The sequence below is a fragment of the Pelobates fuscus genome, chromosome 4 (genome assembly GCF_036172605.1).
Source record: "Pelobates fuscus isolate aPelFus1 chromosome 4, aPelFus1.pri, whole genome shotgun sequence".
NCBI lineage: Eukaryota > Metazoa > Chordata > Amphibia > Anura > Pelobatidae > Pelobates > Pelobates fuscus.
In genome coordinates this window covers 352,442,468-352,454,845 of record NC_086320.1, presented here as the reverse complement: position 1 = coordinate 352,454,845, position 12,378 = coordinate 352,442,468, and the positions used below count along the sequence as shown (strand labels likewise).

The following is a 12,378-nucleotide window of genomic DNA, read 5'->3' as shown; positions in this document are numbered from 1 at the left end:
GCTCTGTAAAATCCCAATACGCACTGCACATTACTGAGGGATCTGTAATATCCCAGTACACACTGCACATTACTGGGGGCTCTGTAATATCCCAATACACACTGCACATTACTGGGGGCTCTGTAATATCCCAATACACACTGCACATTACTGGGGGCTCTGTAATATCCCAGTACACACTGCACATTACTGGGGGCTCCGTAATATCCCAGTACACACTGCACATTACGGGGGGGTGGGGGCTCTGTAATGTCCCAGTACAGTACACACTTAGAGCTCTCCCCTGCCCCTTAGTGGTCTCTCCTCTCCCCCACCCTCCCCTAGCGGTCTCTTCTCACACTCACCCACCCTTTCTGTGCTCTTCTCATCCCCCCTCCACCCTCCCTGTGTTCTTCTCACTCCTCCCTCTGTTTGTTCTCACCCCCCCGTGTTCTTCTTACCCCCTCCTCCCTGTGTTCTTCTTACTCCCCCCCTTGTTCTTCTTACCCCCTTCTTCTTATTACTCCCCCCTTCTTCTTACCCCCTTCTTCTTCTTAACCCTCCTACTTCTTCTTACCCCCTCTTCTTCTTCTTACCCCCTCCTTCTTCTTCTTACCCCTTCCTTCTTCTTCTTACCCCATTCTTCTTCTTACCCCCCTTCTTCTTCTTACTCCCCCCTCTTCTTCTTACTCCCCCTTCTTCTTCTTACCCCCCTCTTATTCTTACCCCCTTCTTCTAATTACTCCCCACTCTTGTTCTTACTCCCCCCTTCTTCTTCTTACCCCCCTCTTTTTCTTATCTCCCCTCCTTCTTACTCCCCCCTCTTATTATCCCCCCTCCCCTCTTCTTACTCCCTCTCTTCCCTCTTCTTACTCCCCCCTCCCCTCTTCTTACTCCCCCCTCCCCTCTTCTTACTCTCCACCCCCCCTCCCCTCTTCTTACTCTCCACCCCTCCCCTCTTCTTACTCTCCACCCCCCCTCTTCTTACTCTCCCCCCTCCCCTCTTCTTACTCTCCACCCCCCCTCCCCTCTTCTTACTCTCCACCCCTCCCCTCTTCTTACTCTCCACCCCCCCTCCCCTCTTCTTACTCTCCACCCCCCTCCCCTCTTCTTACTCTCCACCCCCCCCTCTTCTTACTCTCCACCCCCCCTCCCCTCTTCTTACTCTCCCCCCTCCCCTCTTCTTACTCTCCCCCCCTCCCCTCTTCTTACTCTCCCCCCCTCCTCTCTTCTAACTCTCCCCCCTCCCCTCTTCTTACTCTCCCCCCTCCCCTCTTCTTACTCTCCCCCCCTCCCCTCTTCTTACTCTCCCCCTCCCCTCTTCTTACTCTCCCCCTCCCCTCTTCTTACTCTCCCCCCTCCCCTCTTCTTACTCTCCCCCCTCCCCTCTTCTTACTCTCCCCCCTCCCCTCTTCTTACTCTCCCCCCCTCCCCTCTTCTTACTCTCCCCCCTCCCCTCTTCTTACTCTCCCCCCTCCCCTCTTTTTACTCTCCCCCCTTCCCTCTTCTTACTCTCCCCCCTCCCCTCTTCTTACTCTCCCCCCTTCCCTCTTCTTACTCTCCCCCCTCCCCTCTTCTTACTCTCACCCCTCCCCTCTTTTTACTCTCCCCCCTCCCCTCTTCTTACTCTCACCCCCTCTTCTTACTCTCTCCCCCCTCTTCTTACTCTCCCCCTCCCCTCTTTTTTACTCCCCCCTCCCCTCTTTTTTTACTCCCCCCCTCTTTTTTACTCCCCCCCCTCTTTTTTACTCCCCCCTCCCCTCTTTTTTACCCCCCCCTCTTTTTACTCTCCCCCTCCCCTCTTTTTACTCCCCCCCCTCTTTTTACTCTCCCCCCCCCTCCCCTCTTCTTACCCCCTCCCCTGTAGGTGGCCGAGCTGGTCTCCGGTCCGCGGTCCCGGCCGGAGTGATAGGAAGGTGCTCAGTGTGCACCTTCCTGTCAGTCCGGCCGGGTACAGGAAACAGAAACTCCTGTTCCGCGCGGAACAGGAGTTTCTGTTTCCTGTACCCGGCCGGACTGACAGGAAGTGCACACTCAGTGTGCACCTTCCCATCACTCCGTCCGGGACCGCGGACCGGAGTGCAGCTCGGCCACCTACAGGGGAGGGGAGGGAGGGAAAAGCAGCTGCAGCCGTCTGTGCGCTCTTTACAGAGCGCTCGGTGGCTGCAGCATATAAAGGGCCGGCCCGCCGCGGCCAGTCCTAAAATAATTTCGGGCGGCCTGGGGGGCAATTGCCTCCCTGCCCCCCGGCCCAGCCCGCCCCTGCTGGCACTGCACATTACTGGGGGCTCCGTAATATCCCAGTACACACTGCACATTACTGGGGGCTCTGTAATATCCCAGTACACACTGCAGATTACTGGGGGCTCTGTAATATCCCAATACACACTGCACATTACTGAGGGATCTGTAATATCCCAGTACACGCTGTACATTACTGGGGGCTCTGTAATATCCTAATACACACTGCACATTACTGGGGGCTCTGTAATATCCCAGTACACACTGCAGATTACTGGGGGCTCTGTAATATCCCAGTACACACTGCACATTACTGGGGGCTCTGTAATATCCCACTACACACTGCACATTACTGGGGCGCTCTGGAATATCCCAATACACACTGTACATTACTGGGGGCTCTGTAATATCCCAGTACACACTGCACATAACTGGGGGCTCCATAATATCCCAGTACACACTGCACATTACTGAGGGATCTGTAATATCCCAGTACACACTGCACATTACTGGGGGCTCTGTAATATCCCAGTACACACTGCACATTACTGGGGGCTCTGTAATATCCCAGTACACACTGCACATTACTGGGGGCTCTGTAATATCCCAGTACACACTGCACATTACTGGGGGCTCTGTAATATCCCAGTACACACTGCACATTACTGGGGGCTCTGTAATATCCCAGTACACACTGCACATTACTGGGGGCTCTGTAATATCCCAGTACACACTGCACATTACTGAGGGATCTGTAATATCCCAGTACACGCTGTACATTACTGGGGCTCTGTAGTCCTACACTCTTAATTCCATATACTTACAGAACGTGTCATTCCCATCATATTTTAATTTAAGGTAACTTTTCATCCGGTGCATCTCATTTGGCTTGCAACTCTCATTAATCTCAGCCAGATTCAGGCTCATCATGATGACAGTGTAGATAACAGCAGGTGAGCGAGCCTTATAATGTAAAGAATATGTAGTAGTAATTATTTCTCTAACTTACCATGTGACAGCTGTATGTCTCTCCCCCCTGCAGTTTCCAGCAGCATGCCCATACAAGCCTCATTCCTACAAGCGCTCTGATTGGCTGCTCTGCAGCTTACTCTGAGCTCAGTCAGCAGGAGAGGGAGGAGCCAGCTACAAGACTGACAGGCTAGTCAGTAGTGTGGCCCTATCACAGCTGGATGGGCCTTGAGCTCCACCCACTCACATGTGCCCAATGGGGAATCATTGTATTGTCTGAGATTGTCAAGATGGATGATCTCAGCCAATGAGGTGGGGCGGCCATGTCGTGACTGACGTGCTGAGGGCTAAAATGTGATTTAAAACAAAAGTTTGCAGGGGCAGATATCCAAACGCTACAGAGCTTCTTTAAATATAGTTTTCGCCGGATAGTGATCTATGTGGGTAGTCTGTGCCATTTATAAGGGGAGATTTATAGGGATTTTTATCACTAGGGTTCCTGGTAGCCACTAGATGTATATGTTGAAATACTAGACAAGCCTCAGATAGCCCTGAGATGCTGAGTGTCTAGTAGCTATCAAGACAAAATAGGAAATTTGTGGTGAGGGCACACTCAATAAATATATGTATGTAGGTTAAATAAACCTATTTTACCATATCAAGCCTATGGTGATATATTGCACGTGTGTGTAAAACATACGCACGCAACAAGTTGTTGATTGGATTCTGAATTGTAGTGAATTACATGCCTGAATGGCAAAATCCAGGTTCAAATTGCTAATTTGGAAAAAAAATTATGCAGGGACATTGCAGAGCTTAGTGAATAACTCTTACATAATTGTCAGTTTGGACGAGGAATGAGGACACCCAGCATGTGTGTGATTTACATTATGATGAATTATATGTTTGGTTTTAGGAAAATAATTGCTCCTGCTTCTAATCATTTACTGGCCATTAAACTCGGAGTATGTTTAAATAATACATTTTAAATAATAAATGCTGAACAGACATGTTGTAAAAGAGCTCCTTGCCAACCTATCTGTATTGCTATTTTCGCTTTGTTTAGCCCTCTTACAGAGATTGGAGTGGTTCTACCTAATAGTTGACAACTGACTGACGAAGCTATTCACTGTATACAGTGATGCACAGTGCGTGGCGTGAACGAGAGAGGCGGCCGATCTCACTGCAAACTGAGCTCCTGTGACGACATTTTAGTGCCCTATTCATCCACCCCTTTGGATCTGTGGGGGTAATTCTGGTCCCCACATGGAGTGGTTTAAGAGATTACCTGAGTTTACTAGAGTGCCTATAGCCTAATCTGAAAGAACCTACCAAGATGGCCGCCGGCCGTGGGAACATGGCAGTGCAGAACCTTCAACAATGCAATGCTGGTTCTCTGCAGCAGGAAGTGAGTAACTCTGAACAGATGAAAGCTACCCAACAAGGATTCCACAACTTTTGTTTCACGTTGTCCCACAAAGAAAGTCCTACGGTTGAAATAGTTCCTGCTATCGAGGAGGTTCCGCGTTAGTAGTTATACCCCCAATGAAACATACATTGCATACATTTAATTTTGCATTTTTTTTTCATTTGTAATATTTCTAAAAACAGCTTGCGAGAACTACAGATCTCTTGTCTGCAGCATTTGCAAACCTTTGCTTTCTAAACCCGCCCAGACTTTCTGTGGCTGTCCAATCACATACTTCCAATGCAGCACAATGTAAAGTCTTTCCAAGGCAGGGGATCTGTGCAATTGCCTGCCTCTTGAATTTAGCTCCAATGAGCTAACCAAAGCAGGAAGTAACAGAACTGGTTTTCTGCAGTTCTCATTGAAAAATGCACTTTTTGTAAAATGAAAAAAAGAGGACATACTATTCGCACATAAAGCACTTCAACAAGCTGACGTGCTTTAGGGGTCTGGAGTTGTAATTTCCATTACCTTTGCACTTGGGGAGAACTGCAGGTTACCATCCTTTCCACTGACTGTGGCCTTGGCCTGGAATGGGGTTCTGTTTTGTGAAGTGTCACGGTCTGTTACCTTATTCCTTCGCGCCCACGTGGTGTAGGATCCGATGCTGGCTCCACTCGCGGTGTTCGGCATGTCCCACGCTGGAATCACGCTCATTTTCATGACGCGGCACATACGACCCTGTGTCAATAATACCGGCCCAGAACGTATTGGGGGCGTGGTCTTAAAGCAAAAGATGCTCTGTTATAAAAGGGGCGCCTTTTGCTTTGTTCCTTGCCCTATTGTGGTTCCTTGAGTTCCCCTTAGTGCTATTTAGTTATCTGTGTGTTTATATTGTATTTTCTGTGTACTGATTCAGTTTGGCTTTTGACTTTCCTGTTTTCTGGTTCCCTGACTCTGCTTGTATTTTGACCTCCTGATTTCTGGTATCCTGACTTCTGGCTATTATTTGACTGCTCTTTCTTACCTACGTTAAACCCGACCATTCTAAGGTTCGGTAATACGTGTTTGGGTTTTCTGTGGGTTTACATACTGCGTGTTGGGTTATCACACGTTCGTGATAGGAAGGCATGTACAGGGGGGTTTCGAGCTGCTTTCTCCACTGCTTTAGGTTTGCCACTGTTGTTGTAAAGGGATTTTTTTTCCAGACTTGTGATGACTTTCCCTTGCTTTCTGATGGTGAAACTGGAAAATGCATTGATTTGTATAATTACAATATGAAAATTAGGAAATTAAAAATACAGTTGCACCTGTATATCGCTGTTTTTTTCATAGTTTGGAAAGTTGTAAATGTGTTCTATATTTGAGGCATTATTATGTTTCTTGCTCTTTAAGGTATACATATTTGTTTATATTTATATATTTCACCACATTTTTTAGGACAAGTCACTAAGGCTAAATAAAGTAGTGTGTGTTAGTTCCATTGGGGACTGTGTGTTCTCTTTGGTTTCTTCAAGAATTCCAGTAACAGTGTTTTCTGACCTCTTGGCTGGTCCCCAGTTAAGCTTTGAAGACTGGGTCTAAAGTACTCCAGAATCCCCTGGTGGCAGTGAGGAAGCTGACTTGGTAAAGGTACTCGGTCAGAATATAGGAGCTCTGCTACAGGAGTGTCTCTTTAACCCCTTAGGGACTGATGGCGGTTCAGGATCGTCATCGGAAACATTCCCTTGAGGACCGGTGACGGTCCTGAACCATCATAACGGTATTAGGTACTTACCTGATCACTGCTGTTCCCCCGGCGGTGATCAGTGTTTCTCCCGGTCTGGGGGGGACTGCCTGTCTGCCCAGACAGTCTCCCCACGGCAAATTAGGATCCCGCAGCCGCAATAGGTGCCTGTGTATCTGCCTGCAGGGGTCTGTCTGTGCTGAAGGGGACTGACATGTGTAAAATAAAATAAAAAAGCAATCTGTGTAAAAAAAAAATCATTATATAAGATATATACATATTATATATAGATACAATACATGTATATATATTATTATAAAATATAAATAAGTAAATAAAAAAATGTATAAATAATTTCTAATTTTAAAAAAAATTATATATATATATATATGTGTGTAATTTTATTCTAACAGTATTTTAATATTAATATATATTTTTATATCAAAATATACTTAAAATGAAATGATATATATGTATATATAAATAAATAAAAATAATACGAAATATACATATGTCCATATACATAATCACATAAATAATTTCATAAATATACACGTGGACTTCAAATATATAAATATGTATATATATTTAAATTATATGTGCATATTTATGTAATACTTTTACATAATTATGTCATTTTATTGATTGCAATAGTCCAGAGAATTTAATTTGCTAGCACTGTGTTTAACCCTGGGGGGTGCTGTTTTTCTCGGGAGACTTCGCTGAGCACAAATATTAGTGTTTCAAATCAGTAAAACAAATCACAACGATGATATTGTCAGTGAAAGTGAAGTTTTTTTCATTTTTCACACACAAACGGCACTTTCACTGATGATATTATTGCTGTGTTTTACTGTTCTGAAACACTAATATTTGTGTTCAGCAAAGTCTCCCGAGTATAACAGTATCCCACATGTAGAGGTTTTATAGTGTTTTTGAAAGTTACAGGGTCAAATATAAGGCTTGATTTTACTTTTGGTTTTTTTTTCATTGAAATTTGCAGATATTGGTTATGTTGCCTTTGAGAGCTTATGGTAGCCCAGGAATGAGAATTACCCCCATGATGGCATACCATTTGCAAAAGAAGATTACCCAAGGTATTGTAAATGGGGTATGTACAGCCTTTTTTTAGCAGCCACTTAGTCACAAACACTGGCTAAAATTAGCGTTCATAATTGTTTTTTGCATTTTTAACACACAAACAAATATGAATGCTAACTGTGGCCAGTGTTTGTGACTAAGTTGCTACTAAAAAAGACTGGACAGACAGATTTGCTTGGCTCCAGAAGAGTTGCACAGGTTCTTAGGCCTTGAGAGATGAAAGGGCAAATTACAGAGATATGTGTGGGCAAAGACGGGATGTTGAAATCTCAGCATTCCTTGAATGGATTTATTCTCAGACTGAATTAGCAAACCCTCGAGACTCAGAGGGAATAGGCAGACTGACTGAATGGGAAGATTCCTAGGGTGAGTGGACAGATGTAAAGTGTCCCCGGGTAAATGGCCAGACAGACACGATGTGTGAAGGTTTATTAAGAGTACAACAGATTGTAATAGCATTTCAAACCAATGATCACAACAAAACACACTTTTGTTAATGTTTTCTCGTTTATTAATAAATAAAATAATTATTCTATCTTTTATATCTCCACAATTTATTTTTCTTTTGCAGGGAAACTTAATATAGCTATCAGGAACAACGCCCTCTCTCTTTCTTTTACATGGAGGCTTAGTACAGCTATCAGGAACGATGCACTCTCTTTTTATTTATTTTTTATTTTTTTTAAATTCTTTATTTTATGTAGTGCATTGTCAGGTTCACAAATAGACAGGACATGTTCAAATATAACATAATTTGTCATTAGGTAGCTTACTTTACATGTTGAGAGTACTGCACTATTTTTGGTATAAGAAACTATGAAAAAAATACCACATTACACAGTGCCTAGATGCTTAGCTCACAAACTTCGTCTGACAAATAGGTGTGGTCTGTTCTCTGGCAGAGATTATACTTAGTAAGTATGAAATTTGAGAAAACCACAATAGGGAACAAGATGTTTAACATGGAGCTCAGGTTAGCGAGGCAGGTGAGCCAGCCCTAGGCGTTCGTATTCTCTTTTTCTTTTACATGGAGACTTAGTACAGCTATCAGGAACTGTGGTGGAATCTCAGTAAAAATAAATTTACTAGGACAAGATTGCCACATGGTATGTGCACTTGCATATGTTGATGTACCAGTTAAGTCAGTTACACGTAGCTAAGATACAATCAGTAGTGTAAGGAGCAAGTGTAGAAATACAGGATATACGAGTATTTCCCCTCCTCCATTGTGCTGGGCAAGCCTTGTGGTCAAACATGATTTTAGTCTCTATTCGGTTGATTAGATAAGAGTATGTGTAGGTTGAACTGATTATGGGAGGAGCTACATGCCTATATAAGGGACCTACACTGTATGATCAGGACTCAGACATTGCTGTTTTTCTGTGACATTAGTTGTAATGGTCACTTATTGACAATATGGATCACAACTGTAGATAACTGAAATTGTTTATTAAATTGTTATAATTGAAATAAAGTAAAATTCAAGTTGAGCTGTCTCTTTAATTCCTTGTCAGAAAATTAAGCAGCAGCAGGATTTGCAGAGAAGATTAGGTTGAGGCAATTATTAGTCTGAACAGAGATGAGATTCCAATGTAGAATTGTTAAATGGCAGCAGAACAATTAGTTAGGTTGAAGCAAAAGAAGGTAAGCAGAGATGCAGGATAACAATACTCCTGTTTAGGCAGATGAGTTCTACTTAGCTTTGTAGGGGTGGTAATCCGGTTTGATGAGAGATGTTTCTCAGAGAGGATTAAAGTTGCTGCAGACAAAAGAGTATCCAAAGGCAAGTCCGTGGTCGAGGAGAGGAGAAGGCAGGTAAACGATAAACAGTCCGGGTCCGATACACAGTAGAGGTAAACACAGATACACTTAGCTTTGAAGTTTTCGCGGGAGGCTTTCAAATTGATCCAGCACTGAGGTGTTGCCGCGGTCTCCCTTTGTATCCTGGGAGTGACCGCGTCAGAGGAGGGGGAGTGGCCGCGCTCCGTCTACCCGAAAGTCCCCGGAGTACGGATGCCGGAAGGTCTGACAGAACCCCCCCCATAAGAAGCAGCCACCGGATGCTGTCAACGAGGTCTGGAAGGGTAGCGAGCATGGAACGCGTTGATGAGTCGACGAGCATGCACCGCGGAGGACGACACCCAGGAATCCTTGTCAACTCCGTAGCCTTTCCACCGGATAAGATACTGTAAGGAACCACGATGGATTCGCGAATCCAGGATCCTCTGGACCTCGTACTCTTCCTCACCTTGTACCAGAAGGGGATCAGGAGTGGTAAGAGCATCCCTTAGAAAAGGGTCGGAGCGGTGTGGTTTAAGCAGAGACACATGGAAGACAGGATGAAGTTTCATGGTAGGTGGAAGTTTCAATCTGACCACGTTTTCGTTGATAAGAGACAATATACGAAAAGGGCCAAGGAAGAGAGAACTCAGTTTCTTTGAGGGACGGTTTGTGACAATGTTCTTTGAAGAGAGCCATACGAGATCACCAACGTTGTAAGCAGGGGAAGGTCGTCTGCCAGTATCGAAAAACTTTTTCTGAGCAGATGATGCATTTTTGAGGTTATCACGCAACTTGAGGAAGAGGGCAGACATGAAAGCGTTGTGGTTGGAGACGTATGGATTAGAAGAAGGGAGTCCCTGATCAGGAATCGAAGAGGGATGGAATCCGTAATTTGAAAAGAATGGAGTCATTTTACTGCTAGCGTGTACAGAGTTGTTATATGAGAATTCTGCCATTGGTAACCATGTGATCCAATCGTCCTGTAAGTGAGAGCAATAACACCTCAAGTACTGTTCAACACACTGGTTAACTCTCTCTGTTTGTCCGTTGGTTTGGGGATGATAGGCTGAAGACAATTTACGTTGAATACTGAGAGAGGAACACATCTCATTCCAGAACTTGGAGGTGAACTGTGTTCCCCTGTCTGAAATGATTTCCTCAGGAAGTCCATGGAGTTTCACTATGTTGTCGATGAATATTTTTGCAAGCTCAGATGAAGAGGGTAATTTCCTTAAAGGAATAAAATGAGACATTTTGGTGAAACGGTCTACCACTACTAGAATGGTGTTATGATGTTGCGAAGGAGGGAGTTCCACCAAGAAATCCATTGAAATGGACTGCCAAGGTCTTTCTGGGATCGGTAGGCTTAATAGTTGACCGAATGGTGGATGATGGTCAGATTTTGATCTCAGACAGGTTGGACAGGTTTTGACATAAGATTCTATGGTTCTGTCCTGGCGAGGCCACCAGTAATATCTTTTGGACAGCTCCAGTGTTTTCCTTGTACCAGGATGACCAGCCAGAGGGGAATCATGTATTAAGGTGAGAATTTTATTCCTAAACAAGGGAGGAATGTATAACCTGTTTTTGAAGTAGTAGAGACCGTCCTTTTTTGATAGTTTCTTTTGTTTGGGAAGCTCAAGATCTTCTTCTTTAAGATGTTTAATATCATCTATTAATGACGAAATGATACCTATGATTTTAGGTGGGGGAGTTCCAATCACAGGAAGATCTTGTTGAATTCTGGACAGAGCATCTGCTTTTTTGTTTCTGGATCCAGGTCTGTAAATAATTTGAAAATTGAATCGGGCAAAGAAAAGATTCCATCTTACTTGTCTGGCAGAGAGAGTTTTGTTCGAATGAAGATATTCAAGGTTCCTGTGGTCAGTGTAAACAATTACAGGAGTGCGTGAGTCTTCAAGTATGTGTCGCCAGTTTTCGAATGCTGCTTTAATACTTAACAATTCTTTTTCTCCTATAGGATAATTTCGTTCAGCAGGAGACATAGATCGTGAGAAAAAAGCCACTGGATGGAGAGGATCTTGAGGCGATCGTTGCTGAGAAAGGACAGCCCCGATAGCTGCGTCAGAAGCATCTGTTTCCATGACGTAGAGAAAATCAGGATTAGGGAGTTGGAGAATGGGAGCACTTGTAAATCTCCGTTTTAATTCATCAAAGGCTGCTTGAGCCTCTTCGTTCCAAGCAAAGGAACGTTTACTGCTATTGAGCAGGTTAAGCGGATGAGCTACATTGGAGTAATTTTTAATGAACTTCCTGTAGAAGTTGGCAAATCCCAAAAAACGTTGTAAGTCCTTAATATTAGCAGGAGTAGACCAATTGACAATACAATCTATTTTTGAGGTATCCATACTTATGGAATGAGGGGAGATAACGTATCCCAAAAAAGTGATTTCATTGACTTCAAAAATACATTTTTCTGGTTTTGCATATAATTTGTGTGTTCTTAATCTGGATAATACCCATCTCACATGTTTTCTGTGTTCCTCAAGGTTGTTGGAGTAGATGAGAATATCATCTAAGTAGATGATGACACAAACATCTAGGAGATCTCTGAAGATATCGTTTATGAAATGCTGAAAGGTTGCAGGGGCGTTACAGAGCCCGAAGGGCATGACAAGATATTCGTAAAGGCCATATCGGGTCCTGAACGCCGTTTTCCATTCATCATTGGCCTTGATTCTAACAAGGTTATATGCCCCACGAAGGTCGAGTTTAGTGTAGATGGTAGCTGTTCTTAATCTTTCGATCAACTCATTGATCAGGGGAAGAGGGTAACGATTCTTGATAGTTATTTTATTTAATGACCTGTAGTCGATGATTGGGCGTATAGTCTGATCCTTGTTCCTTACGAAAAACATGCTGGAAGCGGCTGGTGAACAGGAAGGTCTAATGAACCCTTTACGGAGGTTCTCATCCAGGTATTCTTTGAGGGTTTTTAACTCTGATTCAGAGAGAGGGTAAATGTCCAAAAGGGATAGGAGCACCAGGAACAAGGTCAATCGGACAATCATAAGGTCGATGAGGAGGAAGTGTCTCCGCTTCCTTTTTACTGAATACATCGGCGAACTCAGAATAGATGGAAGGTATGGGGGTTTCTTTAGTAACTTGTAGAATGGGGATGTGTTGTAGACACGTTCCCTTACAATATGCA

The 12,378-nt window shown here is 43.9% G+C and overlaps 1 pseudogene; it reads left to right on the top strand.

Moving 5' to 3' along the window:
• LOC134609487 (patched domain-containing protein 3-like) overlaps positions 1-3,383 on the top strand; it is a 40,383-nt pseudogene extending 37,000 nt beyond the window's left edge.
• The last annotated feature ends 8,995 nt before the right edge of the window (positions 3,384-12,378 follow it).